The sequence below is a fragment of the Triticum dicoccoides genome, chromosome 3B (assembly GCF_002162155.2).
Source record: "Triticum dicoccoides isolate Atlit2015 ecotype Zavitan chromosome 3B, WEW_v2.0, whole genome shotgun sequence".
NCBI lineage: Eukaryota > Viridiplantae > Streptophyta > Magnoliopsida > Poales > Poaceae > Triticum > Triticum dicoccoides.
The window spans coordinates 552,626,770-552,653,993 of NC_041385.1; positions in this window are offsets into that span (position 1 = coordinate 552,626,770).

Here is a 27,224-nt window from a genome sequence, read left to right on the forward strand (position 1 = left end):
GCTCTAGGCGGTGGTCTGATGCATCACGCAGGCGGTACGCTCCTCAAGTGAGAACTTCGTCAATGATGAAGGGACCCTCCCACTTGGGCTTGAGTTTGTCCTTTTTCTTCTCCGGCAAGCGTAGAACAGTTCACCAACATTATAAGTCTTGGCCTGTACTTCTCTACTTTGATACCTGCGGGCCTGTTGTTGATAAAATGCGAAACTGGCCGTTGCGACGTCGTGCTCCTCCTCCAGGGCATCTAAGCTGTCCTACCGATCCAACTCGGCTTCTCTCTCTTCATACATGCGCACTCGAGGTGAGTCATGAATACTGTCGCAGGGTAACACAGCCTCTGCACCGTATACCATGAAGAAAGGTGTATATCCGGTAGAACGATTGGGCGTGGTCTACAGTCCCTAAAGTACGGAGTCGAGCTCCTCAGCCCAGTGCTTGTCTAATTCTTTGAAAGACCGCACTAACCTAGGTTTAATGCTGCTCATAATAAGACCATTGGCTCGTTCGACTTGACCGTTGGTTTTTGGATGATAGACGGAGGCGTAGTCGAGTTTGATGCCCAGATTAGCACACCAGGCTTTCACCTCATCGACTGTGAAATTGGAGCTGTTGTCGGTGATGATGATGTGTGGAACACCATAACGATGCACAACACCAGATACAAAGTCTATCACTGGTCCGGCTTTGGCCGTTTTAACTGGTTTGCCTTCTATCCACTTAGTGAATTTATCCACCATGACCAACATATATTTTTTCTTACGGCTTCCTCCTTTAAGGGGTCCAACCATATTGAGCCCCCAGACTGCAAAAGGCCAAGTGATGGGGATTGTTTGTACAGCGGTGGGTGGCATATGGCTTTGGTTGGCGAAAAGCTGGCATCCGATGCAATGTTGGACAAGGTCATGTGTGTCTTCTCGGGCCGTTGGCCAATAGAAACTAGTGTCAGCGTCCAGGACTTCAGGGTATCCAGTCCTGGCTGCCTGCGGCCCACCACGTGGCTCCATCGACGGCCTGGTACAATCCAACTTCAACACCAACACAACAAGACCCTCGCGAGGGGACAAGCCTCGTGAGGAGGACAACACCAAGACCCCCGAAGGATTTGGCCTCCTCAGGAGGGCTCCTGAGGGGCGGAGAGGTCTATGTAGCTACCTCATGAGGCTCAGCTGACGTGTGCCATGACGACCAAGGCCAGGCGGGTGCCAGGCGGGCACAGAGCATAGGTTTCCTCTATGGTGCAAGGGAGGCAAGCCACAGGCGCGGAGTCCCGAGGAATCAGCCAAAGGTTTCCATTCCGGTGCAACAAGACCAAGACCGCCAGGACGGCAAGACGGAGGTCATCACCGAGCCCACTATTACGTCACGACCAGAGGCTTTTCGTAGGCGAAGAATACTTTTGTCAGGATAGACTGTACTACTTGTCCCCGTTCAAATTCCGCCGTTGTGGACTCCCTTCTCGCTCATATTTGGGAAGAGGACCAAGGTGACTATATATAGGACTTAGCCATCACCATAGTGGGGGGAGAGATCCATTCCACCACGAGTAGCACACCAGCTCAAGAACACCCCACCTCCTGAGGCTTGTTAATCCTTTGTACTAGTTCATCCATAGCCCCTCGAGGCAATCCACCACACCACACTGGAGTAGGGTATTACACCACAATGGAGGCCCGAACCAGTATAAATCTCTGTGTCTTTGTGTCTCTGTGATCTCTACGCGCTAGGCTAGGGAGGATCGTGAGTAGGCAGGCTAGGCAGGTTGAGATCTCCGCATGCACCCCAGTGTTCGAACCTCTCATAGGTTGATCCCGAAATACGACATTTGGCGCGCCAGGTAGGGGTGCGTCGGATCTCCTCTTCCATCGACCAGTTCTCCTCCACTCCACCGATGCCATGTTCGATGCCCCGAGAGCCCATAACGAGAAATGGGTCGTCCAGACCTCCTCGGCAGCACCCACCGGCGAAGAAGACCTCCACCCTGCCCTGCTCGTGGCCCGCGTTCCGCTGGGGGCGCGCGGTGCAGCCTTCTCCCCTGGCGCCGCACCGCAGCCGCGCGGCTGCGCAATCTGCAAACTACACTGCAGCAACTGCCCCGCACTCGCGCAGGGAACAAGCGAACTTGCGGGCGGCGGTCATCGTGGCCCGTGAGCTTCTGCGTGCAGGTTGCTTGAGAGCGGCCATGATGCCTTGCTGGAACGGGTCGCTGAGCTGCTGTATGCAGCATGTAGGGGGCGGCGCCATTCTGCACCCTCCCCACATCGCAGGCAATGATGGGGGCGCACGCTCATCCCCGACACAGCCGCGCGCCCTCCACCAGGGGCCACGGAGAGCCTCTCGACACCGACCGGCCTCGTGGAGCAGCACGCGCCGCCCCAAACATGCCTCCTCGGCACGGGGCTGCTTCGGGCGACACCACCAGGTGCCGCGTTGGAGTTCCGGCCCCTGGCCAGCAAGACTAGAGGATGGCAGAAGGGAGTGGGAGTGTTAGGCGGCCGGGCGGCGCCCCTGGTGCGAATGTCCCGGAAGCCTATGTTCCCTTCATGATGGATCCAAGGCACGCGCTAGGAGAGGGCCTCACTCGATCCCCCACGTCAGGCTGGGCGTTGGACATACACGAGACCGAGCTCTCCATCAAACCACCACCAGGCCCTGGCGACGTCCCCAACAGCGGCATCCTCTGGGTACAGTTAACACCGCAGGGGCATGCTTACACTGACCATGGATCACAGGTAAACCAAGACGCGGCTACCACCAGGACTCTCAGGACAGCGGACCCTCCTCAGGAGCGCAAAGGACGTTGGGAGAAGCAGGGGGAAGCCCAGCGGTAGGGCCCTCCTCGCGCTGCGCGAAGCAGGATCCAGCCCGCAGGTAGGTTCCCTGCCGGGGAAGGTGCCAGCGATCCCTTCCCCTTGGCAGGGGGCCTACAGTCACAAAGGACACCGCCAGCGTCCCCTTGGCCCCTTGGTCTTGTCCTGGTTTCTCGTCTCCCCAATGGTGGTTAGGGGCAGCGCATGGCGGGGTCCTCGTTGGGCGACATGAAGCAAGGCTCCGGCCTATGAATGTCTCCCCTCGTGACACTCTCACGTAATATTGAGTGGGGCTGTACACGCCCTGGAGTCTCCTGAGTGCCGCCCTGCGGCCTCACGGGGGCTCCCACCCACGTCCTAGTGGAAGCACCATGCCCCGCGCTGGCCGTCGACACTGTCCCCAATGACTATGCCCAACCAGTGGAAGCACTTAGCTCCGCGCTGGTGAGAAGACCGAAGACTAAAGAGTGAAGACCAGTTAGGCTCCGGACGCGGCCGCATGCCTTTTGCCTCTCTTTGTGTACTCGCTTGCCGACCTTTGAAGCAGTTCGTTTTCTATGTGTATATAAAACAGGGGGAGTTTTCTTTTTTCTCGTGTCGCTCTCTTGCCTTCAGTTCTTGTGTTCTTTTCTTGGAGCTCGTGACCGCTACCCTTCCCTCTAGCACCTCGCGAGCAGGGGCTGGGTACGGTGTACGCGCTGGCACTGATCGCTCCCCTCGGGGGATCGAAGGTGCGACCGCTCTGCGCTCCCACCTTGCCACAATCTGGCAGTTGGCTCCTCACGAGGCACTCCACAACAGGCCAGCAGGCCCCTCGAGAGGCCTAGGGCCTCGCGAGCCCACAGCAGGCTTACCTCAGGAGAAGGGACCCGGCCGCGATGCCACAACGGCCACCAACAGCAGTTGGGAGAGGGAGCCCAGGAAAAAGCCCTTGGCCAAATCGTAAGTGTGCGGACACATTCATTTATCCGGCCTCTTTGCTTCATTGTTTTAATGTGCTAAATTATGCATTTGCAGTCCAGCTCGGTCCAACTTCGAGCGGTCCTTATCGTCAGAGGATTCGCTGGACCCGGCGATGATGGACAGCAGGACCCTTCCATCGGTCTCCTCTCCCAGGGACCTGGATGGCGCTAGGCGTCGTCCCGAAGGATCCCCGGCCCAGCAGAGAATCCGGAGGCCGTCAGGGAGGCGTCGGAGGGTGAAGCTTCGGATGCCGAACACATGGGGGAGCAAGGCCCCATGGACACCGATGGTGGGGCCCATGTACAAATTGGCCCCCAGCCGAATATAGTTCTGGAGACCCAAGCGGCTCTAGAATCAGGCAGGCAACCTCTTTCAAAAGAGGGAGGTGCGCCTACTCCACCGGTGACCTCTGTCCATCCAGAGGCACCGGATAGTTTTCTGGAAGCGCTGCAAGGTGCTTCCATTGTTGACAAACACCGTGCCCATAACAGGCTTGAGAGGATCCAGTCCACGAAGAGCGGACTGACCGAAGCATGCACTAGCCTTCTAACAGGTTTTGAGGTAAGCAACACAACTATAAAAAGAATGTCATAGTATAGACAGTAGCCCCTAACACTCTGTCCAGTGTTCGGAAAGAAAAGCCAAACAGAGGATCAAATAATTTTTGCAGGAGTCTAATCTAATATGTCTATGTGAATAAGCAGGCATCACTGCTGGTTGCGACCTCTCATACTACGAAAATCTCCGGACTGAAGCAGAGTCTGTAGCAGGCTGAGGAAGAGCTCGACCGCGTGAGGAAGTAGCTGGAGGACAGTCAAGGTACGCCGTAACCTTGTATATACTCAGGAAGGATGAATGATTCGTGCTGACTAAAGTGCCATGAAATTTATTAGGGGCAACAAGCGAAGTAGAGGCCCTCAAGAAGGCGCTGGCAGAGGCCGAGGACAAAGCAGCCAAGGAGCGAGCCGCATACGAAAAGCATGAGGCCCGGGTCAGTGAGGTCCAGCAAGAGCTCCAGGACGCCATTAAGAAGTGCGAGTCCTTGGAGCGCAACCTTAAGGAGCAAGAATTTGAACTTGTTAAGGCCCGCCAGGGCGCACACGATGCCCGAGCCGAAGCCCAGGGCGCCCTCTAGTAAATCCAGGCGGCCAAGAAGATCGCGGCGGGTAAGGCTTTTTTTATGCAGAGCAGATATGTGAAGGAAAGGTTCCTTTTTCTGACCCGGATTTGGAGTTCTCCAGGGGCGTTTGCGGATCTGTCGCGCAGCGTGTCAGATGCTACAGAATTTTATCCAGCCAAAGAGGGGAGCTCAACAGAGAAGCTGATCTGGTCGCAATACCTTGGGCCAGGACATCCGGTGCCTTTTAACGATCAGCTGAAACAGCTGGTCGAGATGCATAGGGCGGCCGAACTAGCCATGAACGATTTAATAATCCAGCTATGGCCTGCCGAAGCCATTCCCAGCAGCTACATCGGACTGTTAAGTGGCTTGTGAGTGCCTGCCCTCGGCTTGATGCCATCAAGCGGTCGGTCTGTATCGAAGGCGCGCGAATGGCCTTTGCCCGCGCCAAGATGCACTGGGCGAAGATGGACACCATGAAGCTGATGACCGAGGGACCGCCCGCGGGCAAGGAGCACCGCTCACCCCAACTGTATTCTAACAGTATCCTGGAGGGATCCCGCTTGTGGCGGAGCAATGTGCTAAGGATATCATATTCCCATGAATACACTCATGTTATCCTGTCATGTACTATGAAACAGATCCATTATGTAATATAATGTTTGTTATTTAAAATTTTACCTCATGTGCGGCCGTTTTGTTTAACCTGACAGTTGGCCAGTCGTCGGCTTCTGCCCCCACGTAGGTAGTACGGGGGTGTTCGGGATAAATCTAAACACTCTTTATCCAAGTTTTTGGTCCTTTAAGGAGGTCTTTAGTGCAACGAACCAGACAATCGGACTATGCGGCTTTATTACTCTCACTTAGCCATAGGAGTTTGACAAGAAAAATTTAGGCGCAGCCCCTGGTGTTCGGAAGTCTGAAATTGGGGCACTATACACGCCTAATCAGATAAAAAACAATTCATCGCATGATGCGGAAAAAATCGCTGAACATTTTTAACCTCTCGAACAGCTGTGACAGCCTGGTTTTTGCCCTTTTCTTCTTTCTTGGTTTTCAGCTGAGTTGGTTTTGATTTGGAGTTCTGAATCATTCATTTGGACTTAACCACTTGGGTACCCCCATTGATTTTCACCCAAGTGTTCCCCCTCCTCCTCTCAACCTTCATGTCACCCCTGGCCAACCCAAATATATTGTTGGGAATATTTTTCTTAAATGAAAAATATTCATTTTGGCCTCCTAAACCCTAGCTAACCCTTTGAGCTCCAAAGCAACCCTATTTTTTCTTGCCCCAAAAATCCTGAGAAAGATCCCAATTATTCTTTGGACCCTAGGGCACCTTTCTGAGCAAAAATATTTCACCACTCTTTGGAAAATTTTGGCTACAGAAAATAAAGTCACTTCTAGGCAGAAATGGTACTTTCAACAGCAACTACCTTTTTACTAGGTCCTTCATAGTTGGTTTTTCCCTGTGCTTATTCACCTTAGTAAGAGATAGTAAAACCCCAAAGCTCAGCCCTTGAAGCCCAGTCGTTTGATCACAGTAACTCTCCAAAGTTACTGTCCAGTAACTTGTCAGGAGCACAAGTTTACTTCTACTGCACCTAGATCTTAACCAAACTGTGGTAACAACTCAGTTTACTAATGACTACATGCCATACATCTTTTTTAGTGTGTAGGGTGGCCTGATGTCATGGTTCACGCGGTGACCGCGTTCGTCCGAGCATGCTGGCATGCAATCCGCGCGCTCTGCGCATCACCAGCGCCTCTGTAGAGCGCGTGCTCGCTGCCCAGCTAGCCAGAGCATGTCGCACCTCGCCACCATCCTCGTCTCCACCTCCATAACTCCTCCCTGCCACTCCCCGACACCGGAGCTCGCCGCAGCGAGCACGGGCACGGTCCGGCCAACGACACAGTGCGCACACACTGTGTTCGTCCCTTTCCCCCTCGTTCATGTGCTCGTCCACGCCCGCGCACAGTTCCTGCATGACCTCCGTCGTCTTCTCCCTCTCTCTCTGGCGCTGTTCGTCACCGGGCGCCATGGACAGGTGTCCTCCGGTGGACCCCGAACCCTCCTCGCTGCCCCGCCTATAAAAGCAGCCACCCCAGCCTCTTGGAGCACTACTCGCCACTCCAACTCCCTCCTAGAACCAGTAGAAGCCGCAGCCCAGCCGGGCAGGCCGCGGCTGCCGTCCCGGAGCCGAGCTCGCCGGCGATCCCCTCTGGGTAGTTCCTGCAGCACCGGCCCCTCTCAAGCTCAGGCAACCCCGTCAGGGCCTCCGCCTCTCCTCCGTGAAGCCAACTCACCCCCTAGAGCCCCTGGAGCCGCCCCAAGCCGCTGTCTTATTCCCCTCCGGCAACCTCCGTCCTCTACCTTCGCTGGATAGGTCAAATTTGACGCCGTCCGGTCACTGTTGGCTAAGTTACGGGTACGGGCAGGTGCGCAATCATCTTCTCCGTTGATCCCTCCCTCTCGTTTGACTCCAAGACGCCTCGTTGCCGGCATAAGTTCCGGTGAAGCGCCACCACCCTCTGTTTCCCTCTCCCCTCCCTCCGGCCTGACTAGTGGGGCCCGCTAGTCAGCCACTCATTACGCACGCAAAGTGGTATGGGTGGTGGCGCCCCGGGAGTTTACGTGTTCGACGTCACCCCCTGGTTGTTTATTATTTAGTTTAAGTTCATTTAAATTCCAGTAGCATTCAAACAGCCACAACTTTTTACTTGAAAGTCCAAATGCATTGATATTTTTTGCATTGTGTTCTTTGACCAAAAATCTAACAGCACCCAAAAGATGGGATATTTCCTTGCTGTTTGGATTTTCTGGTGATTTTCAGAAGGTTTCTTGATATTTACTTTTTGTGGTTTTGATTATTTTCAGAAGAGCCAGCTTGTCTTGAGGATCACCAGGAGCTTTGTGAACCTCATCAGCACTAAGGCAAGCCACAGTGACATTTTGATAATGCCACTTCAATATTTGTGATTTTCTACTTGAATTTATGAATATTTATGCATTTAATTTAGTTATACAATAATTATATTCTGTTAAATACTTGTCATGTTAAAAATACTTGAACTACAGAATGTTTGAGGTAAATATTGTTGGTAAGCTAAAGAGAACTTAGTTGCAAGTAATGAATAAATGATATAGTCATGGAGATGGATAATTAGTTATATTATTATTTTTGCATGATGAAAAGAAATGAGATTGCTAGAAATGATTCTGGTATAAGTAATGTGTGATCCTAAGCAGAGTTAGGATTGGAGTTGATGATGGATCTGTAGGAGCGAGGTTAATTCAGTTGTTTGCATGGTTATGTGGTGCACATATTAAGTGATGCATAGTATGGCATTATGACACCGGTTATTTTCACATTAAGTTGAACCTGATTAATAACTCAACTTGAATATGTTGTTGACCGGGTCATGGTGCCGCTGAAACGAGTCTTTCCCAGTGCAACCACATTTGCCGGTATGGGACAGCCTTAATGCATTCCATTGTCGTGCCTCTGGTCGGTGCCTTCATCTAGGGAAGGTTATGGGCGTGTTGTACCCTGGCCCGGTAGGCAAGCATAACCTTGTGAGCCCGTTGTAAGTTAATTTTGGTACCGGATCCCAGAGTGGATCGTGGCCACGATGGTGGTCAAGGTGTCTGGAGGTAGACACGGGGCCACCCAGGACTAGCCCGATGGGGTCTGAGTCGGAATGGTCGGGAGAGTGTGATGGCAATGAAATGGTTTCGTTGGAACGCTGATGGTCCACCCGAATGGGAGTGCGAGGCCATGGGTTCCGTAGTGTGGGTACAGTGTACTAACCTCTGTGGAGTGTTTTTAATCTATCGATAGTCGAGTCCATGGTTACGGACACGCTCGAAAGTAGGGTACACCATGGGTCAACACTTAATAAAATATGCACACTAAATTTGTACTGAGGATGGCAGTGAGGCCATCATGTGGAGTTTGGCCATGAGTTGGTCGGGTTGTGATCGCCGCAAGGATCACGGGCCAAGAGTTCGTCGGGTTGTGATGCCCGTAAGGATCATGGGCCATGAATTGGTCGGGTGGTGATCGCCGTAAGGATCACACGTGTGTTTTCAAAGTTTTCATGTTTGTGGTCTGGGAATGATCACATTCGGTAAGAAGCACCAGACGAGCATAGTCACCGCATGTTAGATGTGTGGTTGCATTGTTGCTTAAATGGTTAAATATCCTGATATTGTTTGTCATTATGTTTATGATTATTTTTAGCTTGCAAGTACATTCAATGTACTGACCTCGCGTGTCATGCCAGATTTCAGGAAAGTTTCATTGGAAGGAGTGCAGTCCGAGTCTAGGCCGTGTCCACATCGGTGTCCTTGTGCTATGGAGTCCCGCTACGACGTTGTTCCGCTGCCGAGTAGTTGTCATGATCGAGGCCCATCTTATGTTTACTAAATAATGTTCATATTGTTCAGCCGCATCGTGCATGCCGCTTGGCCTCGCTAACTGTTGTAATATAATCTATGCTCCGCTAGCATGAATAAAGCGGTCGATTTTCTGTACCATGTTGTTGTGTGTTGTCAGAAGACAAGGTCTCTGGGCTGGCAATGCAAGGTAAACCGGTCGCTCTGAGCCGGGGTGCCACAACGCTTGGTATCAGAGTCGCGCTGACTATAGGCCATGCTAGACTAAGCCGAGTTAACTGGACGCTAGATACGAGCTGTAGCTGAGTGCCGGTAATATTTGTAGCTGGTTGTTGCATTACATGCATTGATTTTATTTTTATGCTAACTTGCTAATGGTTATGATTGTAGATGGCTCTGGTGCTGTATCTGTGCCAGTTGCAACTGATGCCGTACACGTCGCCGCATCTCCTTCGTAACGTGTGGTGTCGGTTGTACCCTCACGGAGGCGATCCAACCTATCGTGTGTACCGGGAGCGCTTAGCTGACTCAGTGTATGAGTATCACGCCGTGGTTACTATGCGTGCCAGTTCCGATTCCAACTCTTACACTCGTACCTCCCGTAGAGGCTATGCTTCTACCGCTTCTCAGGCTGTCCAGTTTGCTGCATTCAAGGAACTTGTTGAGCTCCGCTACAACGAGGTCCGAATGCAGAACCACCGAGGTTTCCACTTCTATCCTTCTCTCCACGATAATGGTCGTGTCGGATTCCCTGTCATTGATCCGGAGTCTGATAGTGTAGCTAGTCACCTCTCTTGCTAGATCACTGCTAGCTATCTTCTGATCTACGAGCTGGCTCATGAGCTGAATCATACCCGTACTACTTTAGCTTCTGTTTTAGTTTTTGCTCGCTCAGCCATTGTTTCTCCAGCTGTAGGATATACTCCCTACGTTCCTGCTAGTTCTAGATCCCCTGTTCCTCCGGTTACCCCTCCGAGTAGCTCGGTACCGCAACTGCGAGTCTGCTTAGTGCTCCTCCTGAGTGGGTTTCCCTCCTCGCCACTCCTGTAGCCCCGATGATCCACCCTTCACCTGCCCCAGAGGGAGAGCCCTCGAGGCAGCGTCGTCGTGTCACTTTTAACCTGGAGGTCTCTGTTAACCCCGTCACTTCTGGATCCGAGTCCGCTTTAGGAGAGGACCCTGCAGCACCAGCAGAGCAGTAGAGCTTTCGAGTATTCTCAGTCGTCGGGATGGAGTATGGGTGTAGTCGTATGAGCTATGATGTTTCGTTTCATGCATAAGGATAGTTGGACCTGGCATGTTGTTATCTGTCATGTATGAGTCTATGTATAATTATGTTGTACTTTATTCGTTCTGTTTTATTCGTCAATTCAGTTTTATTCGGGTTTTGTTGCTGGCTTCTCTCCGGTTTATTCTTGAATGCTTCTCATCTCGGTTGCGATTATTTTGGGAAAAATCATATTAGGATGACGCGGGGAGGCTGCAGTAGCAACGTTCGCAAGGGTTCTCCTGTTCGGCGTTCCGCACCACAGGCAGGACAATCACCCGAGCCGTACGTTCCACCACCGCCTCCACAGCCAAATCCGCCCTCCACCGAGAAAATTATGCGTATGTTCGAGGAACGACGAAATAATGATCTGATGGAAATATTCAGAAGTATCCAAGCAATGGTGGGACAAAACAGAAATCATCCCGTCCCTCTTTCCAAGTTATCTGATTTTCAAAGGACTAAGCCTCCCAGTTTCAGTCAGGCCATTGATCCATTGGATGCAGATGATTGGCTAAGAACTATGGGAAAGAAGCTTGAGGTTGCTCGAACTGACAAGGATGATAAAGTTCCATTTGTTACACATTACCTGGAAGGCGCTGCTGCCATATGGTGGGAAAATGAAAAGGCCTTAGGGACTGATAATGAAGCAATTACCTGGTCAAGATTCAAGGAGCAATTCCGGAAATATCACATTCCTGCGGGAATCATGAAGACTAAGCAACGTGAATTTCTTGCGCTCCTCCAAGGAAGTCAGTCAGTGGGAGAATATTTGCAGAAATTTAATCACCTGTCACATTACGCTCAATATGACGTAGCCACTGAAGAAAGGAAGATGACAGATTTCTTGGTGGATTAAACCCGCAACTTCACTGTGCTCTCAGTGTGTTTGATTTTCCGGATTTCCAAACCCTGGTGAACAAGGCTTTCATTGCTGAAAGGGAACACAAGCTTGCATCAGATAATAAGTCTGCTCAGAACGATCACAAAGGCAAGTTTGAGCCCAAAAAGGAAATGCAACCAGTGCAGAAGGTTCATACCTGGCAGCCAACTCCAGTGGCATACCAGCCCAACTGGCAACAAAATATTAACAAGACCACCACTCAAGTCAAGAATGACGTGCTCAACCCAGTTTTGGAGAACCGCTTGCGCAATAATTCCTGTTACAACTGTGGATAAACCGGGCATTATGCTAAGCAGTGTCCCAAGAACAACCGGACCAATGTTATGTTCAAGCCTCAAGTCCATTATTTGGAGGCAGGACCTAGTCAGCACAACGTCACGGGATACGCTCATAACATTTCCGCCGACGAAGCCCAAGAAAATCCCGAAGTCGTCTTTGGTATGTTCCCTGTTAATAACATACCTGTAGTAATTTTATTTGACTCTGGGGCTTCTCACTCTTTTATTTCTCAGAGTTTTGTTGCCCAAAACAAGTTTCCTTGTTTGCTTCTGGGCAAGAATATGCTAGTACAAACCCCGGGATCCCTTATCAGAACCAATTTAGTCTGCCGAAATCTGGAAGTCAGTATCAACGGAATTCGTTTTCCAACATCTTTGATACTTATTAAGTCTGATAAATTGGATGTTATCTTGGGAATGAATTGGCTGACTCAGTATCAAGTATGCATAAATTGTGCAACCCAAGAAGTTAACTTAACCGGCCAAGATGGGCAAACTACAAAGTTCATTGCTCGTAGAAGCATACCCTCAAAGGAAATGGTCTTTACAACAATAACAGAGATGGAATTAATTCCGATGGTCAGTGAGTTCCTAATGTATTCCCAGAAGAACTGCCAGGCATGCCACCTGATCGAGAGCTTGAGTTTGCAATAAAACTTGTGCCCAGAACCACCCCAATACACAAGAAATATCATCATATGCCGTCATCCGAATTAGTGGAGCTAAAGAAACAGCTTGATGAAATGCTCCAAAAAGGGTATATCCGCCCTAGCTCCTCACCATGGGGATCGCCTGCTATTTTTGTGGACAAGAAAGATGTCATCCTCCGCATGTGTGTAGATTACCGCCAGCTGAATGATGTCACGATCAAAAACAAATACCCTCTGCCAAGAATTGATGATTTGTTTGATCAACTCAGTGAAGCTAAGGTATTCTCAAAGATTGATTTGTGGACTGGGTACTATCAGCTAAAAATTTAAAAGGAGGATATTCCCAAGACCGCATTCACTACTCAGTACGATCTCTATGAATATACAGTCATGTCCTTCGGTCTCACCAATGCCCCCGCCTTCTTCATGGACATGATGAATAAACTATTCATGGATTTCCTCGATAAGTTCATGGTCGTCTTCATCGATGATATACTTATCTACTCAAGGAGTGAAGAAGAGCATAAGGAACACCTCCGAGAAGTGTTACAATGACTTCGTGAGCACCAGTTATATGCCAAATTCAGTAAATGCGAGTTTTGGCTCAAGCAAGTTGGATTCCTCAGGCATGTGCTATCCACTGAAGGCATAGCCGTGGACCCAAGCAAGGTGAAAGATGTGTTCGACTGGTTGCCACCCGCCAGTGTATTTCAGATCCGGAGCTTTCTTGGATTAGCCGGATACTACTGCCATTTCATTAAAGGGTTCTCCTAGATTGCTAAGCCCATGACAGAGCTGCTCAAAAAGGATAAGAAGTTTGAATGGACTTTCGACTGTGAAAACAGTTTCACCGAGTTGAAGAAACGTTTGACAACTGCACCAGTATTAACACTCCCTGATATCTACCACAACTTCGACATATATTGCGACACTTCCCGGCAAGGGCTAGGATGCGTACTTATGCAAGATGGCAAGGTAGTAGCCTATGCTTCACGGCAGCTACGGCCCCACGAAGCAAATTACCCCACTCATGATTTGGAATTGGCCACGGTAGTCCATGCTTTGAAAATTTGGAGACACTACCTCATCGGAAAAAGGTGCCAAATTTTTACCGATCACAAAAGTCTCAAACATATATTTACTCAGCCGGATTTAAATCTCCGTCAACGAAGATGGCTTGAGTTGGTCAAGGATTACGACTTGGGAATAAATTACCATCCGGGTAAGGCCAACGTGGTTGCCGATGCGCTCAGTCGAAAGCTTGTCAGTTTAAACGTCATGTTGGACTCTTTGCCTGTTGAGCTTAAAGAGGAGATAGCTCAGCTCAACCTTGTCATATGTGAGGCTGGCCTTGCAAGTATTCTGAAGGTTACCCCGACTCTTGAGGAAGAGATCCGCAAATCCCAGACCGGCGATGCCGATCTGTAGAGGCGTATCAAGTTTTCCGATTTCTCGAAGGATCCATGCGGTACCCTCCGATTCAGGGGAAGGATTTGTGTGCCTAATCAAGCGGCTCTGAAGCAGAAAATTTTGTCAGAAGCCCACAAATCCTCATATTCAATCCATCCTGGTGGAACAAAAATGTATGAAGACCTTCGACAAATATTCTGGCGGGATGGAATGAAGAAAGACATTGCTTATTTCGTAGCCTGTTGCGACATATGCAACAAAGTAAAGGCAGAACATCAGAAACCAACCAGACTTCTCCAACCACTGCCTGTATCACAATGGAAATGGGACGACGTCTGCATGGATTTCATCACAGGACAACCTAAGACCCGATGGGGCAATAATGCAATCTGGGTCATGGTAGACACATTAACCAAGGTGGCCCACTTCCTCCCCGGTAAAACCTCATACCAAGCAGACGAACTCGCACGACTATATGTATCTAGAATTGTCAGTCTACATGGAGTTCCCCGAACCATCACTTCTGACCGAGGTTCACTTTCCACCTTCGCTTTTTGGAACCGTCTCCATCAGGCTCTCGGGACAGAGTTAAAATACAGTACTGCTTATCATCCTCAGACGAATGGGCAGACAGAAAGAGTAAATCAAATACTCGAAGATATGCTCCGAGCCTGTGTTTTGTCCCAAGGATCACAATGGGAGGATTGCTTACCATACGCCGAATTCTCGTATAATAATGGGTTCCAGACCATCTTAAAGATGTCACCATATGAAGCCTTGTATGGCCGTAAGTGCCGCACTCTGTTAAATTGGTCTCAGACCGGTGATAGCCGTATTTTCGGAGCAGATCTCATGCTGGAAGCCAAAAGGCAAGTCAGGGAGATCCGAGACAGATTGCAATTGGCCAAATCGCGACAGAAAAGTTATTACGATGCAAAGCACCGACAGATCAGCTTCGAACCCGGAGAACATGTCTACCTTCGAGTCACACCTATGAAAGGAATAAAAATGTTTCAAACCCATGGAAAATTGGCACCCAAGTTTATCGGTCCATTTCCAGTTATGACACGAGTAGGTGCTGTGGCATATCAGTTGGAATTGCCCCCTGAGCTATCAGGCGTACACAACATGTTCCACGTTTCTCAACTGCGACGGTGGATATCACCGCCCGAGAAAAAGACCGATTTGACAGAAATAGAGCTGGCAAAAGACTTGACCTATGAAGAGAGACCAGTGAAAATTTCGGATCAGATGGAAAGGGTCACTCGCAGTATATCACGGAAGTTTTACAAGGTCCAATGGATGCATCATACCGAGTCAGAATCAACCTGGGAATCAGAAGAATTTCTAAGGGCATGTTATCAAGAATGGTTTTCCCAAGCAACCGAATCTCAAGGACGAGATTCATTCTAAATGGGGGAGGTTTGTAACAGCCAAGTTTTTGCCCTTTTCTTCTTTGCTTGGTTTTCAGCTGAGTTGGTTTTGATTTGGAGTTCTGAATCATTCATTTGGAGTTAACCACTTGGGTACCCCCCTTCATTTTCACCCAAGTGTTCCCGCTCCTCCTCTCAACATTCATGTCACCCCTGGCCAACCCAAATATATTGTTGGGAATATTTTTCTTAAATGGAAAATATTCATTTTGGCCTCCTAAACCCTAGCTAACCCTTTGAGCTCCAAAGCAACCCTAATTTTTCTTGCCCCAAAAATCCTGAGAAAGATCCCAATAATTCTTTGGACCCTAGGGCACCTTTCTGAGCAAAAATATTTCACCACTCTTTGGAATATTTTGGCTACAGAAAATAAAGTCACTTCTGGGCAAAAATGGTAGTTTCAACAGCAACTACCTTTTTAGTAGCTCCTTCATAGTTGGTTTTTCCCTGCGCTTATTCACCTTAGTAAGAGATAGTAAAACCCCAAAGCTCAGCCCTTGAAGCCCAGTCGTTTGATCACAGTAACTCTCCAAAGTTACTGTCCAGTAACTTGTCAGCAGCACAAGTTTACTTCTACTGCACCTAGATCTTAACCAAACTGTGGTAACAACTCAGTTTACTAATGACTACACGCCATACATCTTTGTTAGTGTGTAGGGTGGCCTGATATCACGGTTCATGTGGTGACCGCGTTCGTCCGAGCATGCTGGCATGCAATCCGCACGCTCTGCGCATCACCAGCGCCTCTGTAGAGCGCGTGCTCGCTACCTAGCTAGCCAGAGCGTGTCGCACCTCGCCACCATCCTCGTCTCCACCTCCATAACTCCTCCCTGCCACTCCCCGACGCCGGAGCTCGCCGCAGCGAGCACGGGCACGGTCCGGCCAACGACACAGTGCGCATGCACTGTTGTTCGTCCCTTTACCCCTCGTTCATGTGCTCGTCCGCGCCCGCACACAGTTCCTGCGTGACCTCCGTCGTCTTCTCCCTCTCTCTCTGGTGCTGTTCGTCACCGGGCGCCCTGGACAGGTGTCCTCCGGCGGACCCCGAGCCCTCCTCGCTGCCCCGCCTATAAAAGCAGCCACCCGCAGCCTCTTGGAGCACCACTCACCACTCCCACTCCCTCCTAGAACCAGTAGAAGCCGCAGCCCGGCCGGACAGGCCGCGAGCTGCCATCCCGGAGCCGAGCTCGCCGGTGATCCCCTCTGGATCATTCTCGCAGCACCGGCCCCTCCCAAGCTCAGGCGACCCCGTCAGGGCCTCCGCCTCTCCTCCGTGAAGCCAACTCACCCCCCTGCAGCCCCTGGAGCCACCCCAAGCTGCCGTCTTCTTCCCCTCCAGCAACCTCCGTCCTCTGCCTCCTCTGCAGAGGTCAAATCCGACTCCGTCCGGTCACTGTTGGATAAGTTACGGGTACGGGCAGGTGCGCAATCATCTTCTCCGTCAATCCCTCCCTCTTGTTTGACTCCAAGACGCCTCGTCGCCGGCGTAAGCTCCGGCAAAGCGCCGCCTCCCTCTATTTCCCTCTCCCTCCCTCCGGCCTGACTAGCGGGGCCCGCTAGTCAGCCACTCATTACTTGCGCGAAGCGGTATGAGTGGTGGCGCCCCGGGAGTTAACGTGTTCAACGTCACCCCCCTGACTGTTTATTATTTAGTTTAAATTCATTTAAATTCCAGTAGCATTCAAGCAACCACAACTTTTTACGTGAAAGTCCAAATGCATTGTTTTTTTTGCATTCTGTTCTTTGACCAAATATCTAACTGCACCCAAAAGATGGGATTTTTCCTTGTTGTCTGGATTCTCTGGTGAATTTCAGAAGGTTTCTTGATATATTTTTTGTGGTTTTTATTATTTTCAGAAGAGCCAGCTTGTCTTGAGGATCACCAGGAGCTTTGTGAACCTCATCAGCACTAAGGCAAGCCACATTGACATTTTCATAATGCCACTTCAATATTTGTGATTTTCTACTTGAATTTATGAATATTTATGCATTTAATTTAGTTATGCAATAGTTATATTCTGTTAAATGCTTGTCATGTTAAAAATACTTGAACTACAAAATGTTTGAGGTAAATATTGTTGGTAAGCTAAAGAGAAATTAGTTGCAGGTAATGAATAAATGATATAGTCATGGAGATAGATAATTAGTTATATTATTATTTTTGCATGATGAAAAGAAATGAGATTGCTAGAAATGATTCTGGTATAAGTAATGTGTGATCCTAACCAGAGTTAGGATTTGAGCTGATGATGGTTCCGTAGGAGCGAGGTTAATTCAGTTGTTTGCATGGTTATGTGGTGCACATATTAAGTGATGCATAGTATGGCATTATGACACCGGTTATTTTCATATTAAATTGAACCTGGTTAATAACTCAACTTGAATATGTTGTTGACCGGGTCATGGTGTCGCTGAAACGAGTCTTTCATAGTGCAACCACATTTGCCGATATGGGACGGCCTTAATGCATTTCATTGTCATGCCTCTGGTCGGTGCCTTCATCTAGGGAAGGTTATGGGCGTGTTGTACCCTGGCTCGGTAGGCAAGCATAACCTTGTGAGCCTGTTGTAAGTTAATTTTGGTATCGGATCCCAGAATGGATCGTGGCCACGACGGTGGTCGAGGTGTCTGGAGGTAGACACGGTGCCACCCAGGACTAGCCTGATGGGGTCTGAGTCGGAATGGCCGGGAGAGTGTCATGGCAATGAAATGGTTTCGTCGGAACGCTGATGGTCCACCCGAATGGGAGTGCGAGGCCATGGGTTCCGTAGTGTGGGTATAGTGTACTAACCTCTGTGGAGTGTTTTTAATCTATCGATAGTCGAGTCCATGGTTAAGGACACGCTCGAAAGTAGGGTACACCATGGGTCAACACTTAATAAAATATGCACACTAAAGTTGTACTGAGGATGGCAGTGAGGCCATCGTGTGGAGTTTGGCCATGAGTTGGTCGGGTTGTGATCGCCGCAAGGATCACGGGCCAAGAGTTCGTCGGGTTGTGATCGCCGTAAGGATCATAGGCCATGAATTGGTCGGGTGGTGATCGCCGTAAGGATCACACATGTGTTTTCAAAGTTTTCATGTTTGTGGTCTGGGAATGATCATGTTCGGTAAGAAGCACCAGATGAGCATAGTCACCGCATGTTAGATGTATGGTTGCATTGTTGCTTAAATGGTTAAATATCCTGATATTGTTTGTGATTATGTTTATGATTATTGTGAGCTTGCAAGTACATTCAATGTACGGACCTGGCGTGTCATGCCAGATTTCAGGAAAGTTTCGTTGGAAGGAGTGTAGTCCGAGTCTAGGCCGTGTCCACATCGGTGTCCTTGTGCTATGGAGTCCCGCTACGACGTTGTTCTGCTGCCGAGTAGTTGTCATGATCGAGGCCCATCTTATGTTTACTAAATAATGTACATATTGTTCAGCCACACCTTGCGTGCCGTTTGGCCTCGCTAATAGTTGTAATATAATCTATGCTCCACTAGCATGAATAAAGCGGTCGATTTTCTGTACCATGTTGTTGTGTGTTGCCAGAAGATAAGGTCTCTGGGCTGGCAATGCAAGGTAAACCGGTCGCTCTGAGTCGGGGTGCCACAACAGCTGACCAGCTCTCGCCACATCATGACAGTCAGTTTTCGGCTTTCTCTACTGTGGTGCTCATCCGGAAGAACCAGTACACAATCACAGTAGTTCTCCCTTTACTACCCTAGCCGATATAGCGGAACGCAAGGTAGTAAGCACAGGAGCCGGGCAACCCAACTATTGATCAAAGACATGATTCGGAGCCGATGCATATAATGCTATAAGTTTGGGGTGCCGAATTGTACTGTAAAAGTGTTCGGACTTTATTGCCGTATTGTGAGGTATGATGAACCCCCTGGCGAATTAAGGTGTACCATAGTGTATGGGCACAATTGATACGAATATAAAGAAAATGAAAAAAAACAAGTAATAAGCTGACGCCGCAAACATTGAGCTGCAAATTATTTTCCATTGTAATTTGATTAATACGTCAAGGCATATTTTTACAAGTAATGCGATAAGCAAATAAGGCTATTTGACATGCCACGACCAAGCGCGAGCTGCATGCAGGTTTTTTAAAATAGGTATAACGATCGTTAGCAGAGACCACCTGGGGGTTCCCTTGTACGTCAAAGCTTCTTGCCTTCTTGGTGTATCTGTCCCTTGATCGGTCCGATGTTCACGTTATCAGGAAAAAGCCTGGGCAAAAAAGAAACCTAAAAATAAAAGGAAATGGTAAAAGTATGTTGGTCCAGGCGCGGTTGAGCCGTATTGTGGACCACGGTCTAGTTGTGCCTCTGTCCATGCCCATGGTATTTTGGGTGCGAAGTTATGTACGCGTAGTACAATCGTTATTGTTTGGTTGGGACTTGGACGGAGGCCCAATTGCTAGTCGAGCTCTTGACGAACTGGACCGTCCTGCTGCGGAGTAGTTCAGACTTGTTTGATGGTGTCCGGGAGCTTGGCCGCAGAATTGCGGTTATGCCTGAAAAGGCCGCTCTGTACTTCGGCTGCAAGGGCCGCGGTGTGCTGCTCGGTATGGAGGGAGCGTTCCGTGTTTCCATTCACTATTATAACACCGCGTGGACCGGGCATCTTGATATTTAGGTAAGCATAGTGTGGCACCGCATTGAATCGAGCAAATGCGGTTCATCCAAGCAGTGCGTGATAGCCACTGTGGAAGGGGATGTTATCAAAGATCAATTCTTCGCTTCAGAAATTATTCGAGGATCCGAAGATCACTTCTAGTGTGATTGAGCCCATGCAGCAGGCCTCTCCACCTGGTATGACACCTTTAATGGTGGTTTTTGTGGGCTTGATCTTTGAGGGATCGATGCCCATATTGCACACTGTATCCTGATAGAGCAGGTTCAGACTGATGCCACTGTCCATGAGGACTCGCGTAAGGTGCAATCCATCGATGATTGTGTCGAGGACTAGTGCGGCTGAACCGCCGTGACGGATACTGGTCGGGTGGTATGTATGATCGAAAGTGATAGGGCAGGATGACCATGGGTTGAACTTTTGGGCGACTGGATCTATCGCGTAGACGTCCCTGAGTGCGCAATTGTGCTCCCTCTTAGGGATATGAGTAGCATATATCATGTTCACCAGTTTGACTTGGGGGAGGGGATTTCTTCTGTCCCCCTGTGCTCGGTGGCCAGGGTTCCTCGTCATCGTCCTTGCTTTGCGATCCCTTCTCCTTGTTCTCAATGTTTAACTTACCGGCCTGTTTAAAAACCCAACACTCTCTGTTGCTACGGTTTGCTCGTTTATTAGGACTGCCGTGGATTTGGCATGGTCAATCTAGTATGCGGTCCAAACTGGAAGGGCCCAGATTATTTATTTTATACGGCTTCTTCCACTGACCGGATTTAGAGCCACTGAATCTGGCATTGACTGGCGTGTCTTCGGTGTTGTCGCCATTATTTTGACGCTTGTGTCTATTGCGGCGGGGCTTGTCGTTGCTGTTTCTGGCTTCAGAAGTGCCAGGTTCGCCTGTGTTGTTATTGCTATGGGCTAGCCAACTATCTTCGCCCGCACAAAAGTGGGTCATGAGTGCCGTGAGGGCCGCCATGGACTTCGGCTTTTCTTGGCAGAGGTGTCAGGCCAGCCATTCGTCATGGATGCTATGTTTAAAGGCCGCTAGGGCTTCAGCACCCGGACAGTCGACAATCTGGTTCTTTTTAGTTCAGAACCTAGTGCAGAATTTCCTGGTTGACTCTTCGGGCTGTTGACTATGTGACTTAAGTCGTCGGCACCCGGAGGCCAGATGTATGTGCCTTGAAAGTTGTCGAGGAAGGCATCCTCCAAGTCCTCCCAGCTGCCAATGGAGTTTTCGGGCAGACTGTTCAACCAGTACCTGGCTGGTCCCTTGAGTTTGAGCGGGAGGTATTTGATGGCGTGAAGATCATCACCGCGGGCCATGTGAATATGGAGAAGAAAATCCTCAATCCATACCGCGGGGTCTGTTGAGCCATCATATGATTCGATGTTCACGGGTCTGAACCCTTCTGGGAACTCATGTTCCATTACTTCGTCGGTGAAGCAAAGGGGGTGTGCGGCGCCTCTATATTGAGCCAAGTCGTGACGTAGCTTGGATGGAGTTTGTCTGTGGTTTTCGGCCCGGACATGGTTATGTTTTTCACATTCAGTCAGATGGCCATCGTCACACATAGGGGCATGCCCCCGCGATCCATAGATTGATCTTCTCTGACCTACTAGGTTTTCCAAGTGACACCGCAGGTCATGTGTGTATCCCCGAGCTGTTGTATTTCCGTTTCTACGGCGAGGTAGTGCGGGCTGGTGTTCGGCTTGAGGTGCCGCTTTGTCTTGGCCATGTGGTGGCCGGTCAGCCGCATTATGCCTTGGTAGGACGGGCTCCGGCACCTCGTCATCAAACTATGGTAACAGTTTGCACTTTGGGTAGCTTTTGGTTGGGCGCTCGAGGCCATATTCCTCGGCTGCCAGGACATCAGTCCATCTTTCATTGAGTAGATCTTGATCAGCGTGAAGCTGTTGCTGCTTTTGTTTCAGGCTCCATGAAGTGGCTATTAGCCGGTGCTTAAAGCGCTCCTGCTCGACGGGCTCCTCAGGCACGATAAAGTCTTCGTCGTCGAGGCTCACTTCGTACTCGGAGAGCGGGAGGTAGTTACTGTCTTCCGAGTCTTCATTCACGGCTTGTTCATTGGGGCTGACTCACCCATCCTCCCGTCCCTACACTTCGGAGGTTGGCTCAACGGGGTCTTCATTGTCTTAGGCATCGTTCGGAGTGTTGTTTTTTCCTGTGACGGCGTTGCTGTTTTTACTACGGCGTTGCTTAGAGCGGCGCCGCTGATGTCGGTGCTTTGGCAGTATCTCTGGAGGTTTATCATCGATTGGATTTTCATTGTCGCCATTGTTTTCTTTGGGTGTATCCACCATGTATATCTCATACGACGAGGTGTCTGTCCAATGCCTTGTAGGCGGTGGTTCCTGCTCCTCTCCGACATCATCGTCCAAACCATCGATGTCTTCGGAGTCGTAATCGAGCATGTCGGTTAAGTCATCGACAATGGCTACAAAGTGGGTTGTGGCTAGGAAACAAAGTTCTTCGTTGTCCGCTTCCCATTCGAGCCGGACATAGTTTGGCGGAGAGTCCCCCGACAAAGAGAGGGATTTTAATGAGTTTAACACGTCACCTAGAGATGAGTGATGGAAGATGTCCGTGGAGCTGAACTCTAAGATCGGCGCCCAATCAGGTTCGATGGATGCCGATGCACGTGGTCCAGAACCTAAGGCCGGAGATGAATCCGAGGTTCCGGTGACACAACCCCAGCTCGATGTTGGGTTCATGTGCGGCTCGAACGCCGCTGAGTCTGCGGCTTCCGTGACAGGGTTGAGCTTCCCGGCCTCGGACGGCGCGGTGTGCTCTGGATCTAGGGCCAGAGGGGTTACGGGAGCTATATCCTGAGCACGGCCAGATGATAGATTTAGGTCATGTTCATCATGGTGGCAGGGGGCAACCATCATGGGCTCGAATCCGTCGAAGATCAAGTCTCCACGAATATCGGCCACAAAATTCAGACTTCCAAATCTGACCTGATGGCCAGGGGCGTAGCTATCAATCTACTCTAGATGGCCAAGTTGGCCTGCAGTGCGAAGCCGCCGAATACGAAGATTTGTCCAGGGAGGAAGATCTCCCCCTGGACTGCGTTGTTGTAGATTATTGATGGAGCCATCAAGCCTTCTGGTGATGACGCAGCGGAACTCTCAATGAAAGCACCAATGTCGGTGTCAAAACCGGTGGATCTCGGGTAGGGGGTCCCGAACTGTGCGTCTAAGGCTAATGGTAATAGGAGGCAGGGGACATAATGTTTACCCATGTTCGGGCCCTCTCTATGGAGGTAATACCCTACTTCCTGCTTGATTGATCTTGATGAATGTGAGTATTGCAAGAGTTGATCTACCATGATATCGTAATGGCTAGAACCCTAGAAGTCTAGCCTATGACTATGATTGTTGTTGTTTTTGTTGTCTCTACGAACTAAACCCTCCAGTTTATATAGACACCGGAGGGGGCTAGGGTTACACAAAGTTGGTTACAGAGAAAGGAATCTACATATCCGAATCACCAAGCTTGCTATCCACGCAAAGGAGAGTCCCATCAGAACACGGGAAGAAGTCTTCTATCTTGTATCTTCATAGCCCAGCAGCCCGGCCCATGTATATAGTCCGGCTGTCCGAGGATCCCTTAATCCAGGACTCCCTCAGAGGCCATCCACTTGCCTCCTGCTCCGGATCCAGACATGGTTGGTGTGCTTTTTTGGATGGGGAAGGAGAGAGCTTGGGCGCTGGAGCTCGAGAATAGATGGGCAGAGGAAGGAGAAGGCGTGGATGAAAAAGGGTTAATCTTTATCTCTTTATAAAGGCAGTAAATGTCATGCGCCTCCCCACCCGCCTTGAAACTCACCTATTCCCCAAGGGCCAGGCAGGTTGCACGGTTGGGTTACCCATGCTCGTATTGATGAGAATTCCGCAATAAGGGGGACACGATCTCTGCTTTGACGAGACGTGCCAATAAAACTGCACCTCGAAATATGAAGCGGCAGGCTAAAAAACGGTTCGAATAATGACTGGGCGGTGACGTGATGTCACTCTATGAAAATTTGTCAGCGGATTGGACTCGTGGAATATCATACTCTCAGCTGTTGTGTGTGGAACTTGTTTTGCAGAGCCAGACGCGATTCTTGTGTTCAAAGACTATTTTGGAGTATTCGGAGAAGGAACCCGCCTTGCAATGCCGAAGACAATCTGCTCGTCGGACACCTCGTAATTGAAGCCTAGTTCAGGGGCTACTGAGGGAGTCCTAGATTAAGTGGTCCTTGGACAACCGGACTATGTACTCGTGCCAGACTGTTGGGCTATGAAGATACAAGACAGAAGACTTCTTCCCGTGTCTGGATGGGACTCTCCTTTGCGTGGATGGCAAGCTTGGCGATTCGGATGTGTAGATTCCTTTCTATGTAACCGACTTTGTGTAACCCTAGTCCCCTCCGGTGTCTATATAAACCGGAGGGTTTAGTACATAGGGCAGAATCATAATCATAGGCTAGACTTCTAGGGTTTTAGCCATTACGATCTTGAGGTACATCAACTCTTGTAATACTCATATTCATCAAGATCAATCAAGCGGGAAGTAGGGTATTACCTCCATAGAGAGGTCCCAAACCTAGGTACACATCATGTCCCCCGTCTCTTGTTACCATTACCCTTAGACGCACAGTTCGGTACCCCCTACCCGAGATCCGCCGGTTTTGACACCGACACCTGCTGCAGGGCGAGCGAGAACCGCTGCCCGAGGGCACGGAGCGCATCCTCTTCTTCCTGCACTTCAAGCGCGAGCTCGTTCTTCCAGCGAGCGCCTTCTTCCGCGACTTCCTGGAGTTCTTCGGGCTCCAGCCCCATCATCTCGGCGCCGGCACCATCGTGCAGCTCTCGGGATTCGTCACCCTCTACGAGGGGTACCTGGGGGTCGAAACTTCGATCGACCTCTGGGTGCGCTTCTTCTCTTTGAAGCAGCAGGGGCCCAAGTCCAAGGAGTTCTATAACTACGGGGCCGCCGTCACCTCGAAGCGGTCGGGCGTCGATTGCCCCAAGATTCCGCTAGAGGATTCTGCCAAGAAATGGTAGAATTCTTTCTTCTACGTTCGCAACCTTGGCGCGGATCACACCAATTTGCCACCCTTCGTCAACGCACCGCCGCGGGCGAATTGGAACTGGGGTTATTACCCCAGGCACCTATCGCAGGAGATACTCAATCTCTGTGAGCGGGTGTCGGAGATGAAGGCGCGGGAGGGGCTCACCGGCACCGACCTTATCGCCGCCTTCATTATACGCCGGCTTATTCCGCTGCAGCGGCACATCTGCCTCATCGGTCAGATGACTGGTCTTCAGGATCCCAACAGCATGCCGGACATGTGCTTGGGGTGGGCTAGGTCACGCGCCGGGTCAACGACATCTCCAAGGCCGTACTACGGGATGACTAGCAGTTCGGCAAGCCGGCGTACAGCCACACGAATCCGGCGCTCATGGTGAGTCCCTGGCCTTCGTATTTTGTTGCGGCGCATCTTCTTATTCATCCCAATGCGATGCGGGAGGTGCTTCTGAACTCGATCTAGCATCCTTATGCACGGGCACTGTTGCAGGTGGTGCGGTCCGCGTCGGAGGAGCTCGCGGCCCATGGCGGAGGGAGGAGGAGGCCGCCGACGTTGGTGCAGGGCGCCACACGGGTAAGTTTTGCTTTCCATATTCCTTGAGTTGCCGGGCAAGACGTGGCATGGGCAGCGCTGACGCAGGACGTTGATGCAATGGTATTGGACGGAGGAGGCGGCGGCGCGGGCGATGCCGGGTCATCGTGTGGGCGCCGGTGCTGAGCCTGCCCCACGGGAAGGACAGTGTCGTGCCGCGGTCCCCGACCATGAAGCGTGTGGTGGACCCGACCGGGGGCGTGAGGCCGGCCGCCAAGATGAGGCGCGACACTGCGCAGGAGAGGCCGGCGAGGCCCACCGTTCTGGTGATGTCGGGGTAAGCCATTCTCTTACTTGTATCCGAGTGGCCGAGCAGCCCTGCCTGTTATTTACTTTGCCTTGGACTTCAGGTCGCCGATCGCGCAGGCGAGGGTGATGCCGGATGCCGCGTCCACCGAGGGTCGCGCGTTCCGAAGGAGCCGGTCCAGCACCGTCGACCGGGACAAGGAGGAGGAGCCAGCGGAACCGGATCTCGGCCTCGACCAGGCCAACGCCGAAGGCCTGGCCTGGCGGGATCGGAACAGGGCCGAGGCGGAGCTGGAGGCGGCATCGATCCAGGCCTGGACCAACTCTGCAGCGACGTGGGAGCAAGCCGGCGAGGAGCCGGTGTGGCCAGAGATGCTGGAGGGGACGATGGTGGCGGCGATGGTCTTTGAGCCATTGTCGGTGAGGGAGCGCGGCCAAGGAGGCCGTGCAGAGGTGGTGGACCTCGACCGGAGGTCGTGGAGGTTGAGGATGACACCCCACCGTGGACCGACACGGTTGAGCAGGCGGGGGTCGACGTAGACGACGGCGACGCCGTCTTAGAGGAGGCGCCACGTTCGGCGCCACAGGGGAGGCGCCAGGCGTCAACAAGCGAGGCGCCGCTGGCGGTGGTGCCGCACACCCCGGCTGTCGAGCTGGCAGTGGCACCGCAGGCCGCTCCGACTGCCGAGCCGGCGGCGGCGCCGGAGAGGGTGTCGGAGGAGGTGCCGGCCGTGGGGGGAGCGGCCGGCGGAGAGCATGCCATGGTGCCCAGGACAGGGGGACGCCGACCCATCGGGTCGCTGCCGGCACGGGGCAGGGCCGGCATAGTCTTCGGGCCCAGACCCAGGAGGAGGCGACGATGAAAGCCGTCAGCCGCTGTCTGCGCAGGCGGACGGACCGGATCGAGGCCTTCACCCAGGCCGAGGTGGAGCGGACGCGGGAGCTGGAGCGCGTCGTGCTGGTAAGCTCCGTTCTCGTCTTCTGGTATTTCTTCTTTTGTAGCTTCTTCTTTGTGGGGGCACCCAGTGGGTGTAGCCCCCGAGGTTCGCGCCAACTGTGTAACAGTTGGATCGAGTCTTAAAACTGGTCCTTCGTTTCTGAATATCTTTTTGCAGCCGAGGTGCTGTCTCAGAAGACTCGGCTGCTTCTGGCAGGCCTCCACTACGACCGGCTTGTTGTCGATGCTGGCCGGCTTGGATCCGAGGTGGCGCAGGCGAAGGCGAAGGCAGCGGTGGACCAGTGGGCGCTCAATGAAGCCAGCCGCCTGCAGGAACTGCTGGCGGGCGACAAGAGCCCTCTTGAGGCCGAGCTAGAGCGCCTCAAGGCGGAAGCTGCCAAGGTGGAGGAGGCGTAGCAGGCACTGGACGAGGTGGACCAGCAACGCGGCAAGCTGGCCAACGACAAGGGCCAGCTCCAGGCCAAGTAGGAGTGCCTG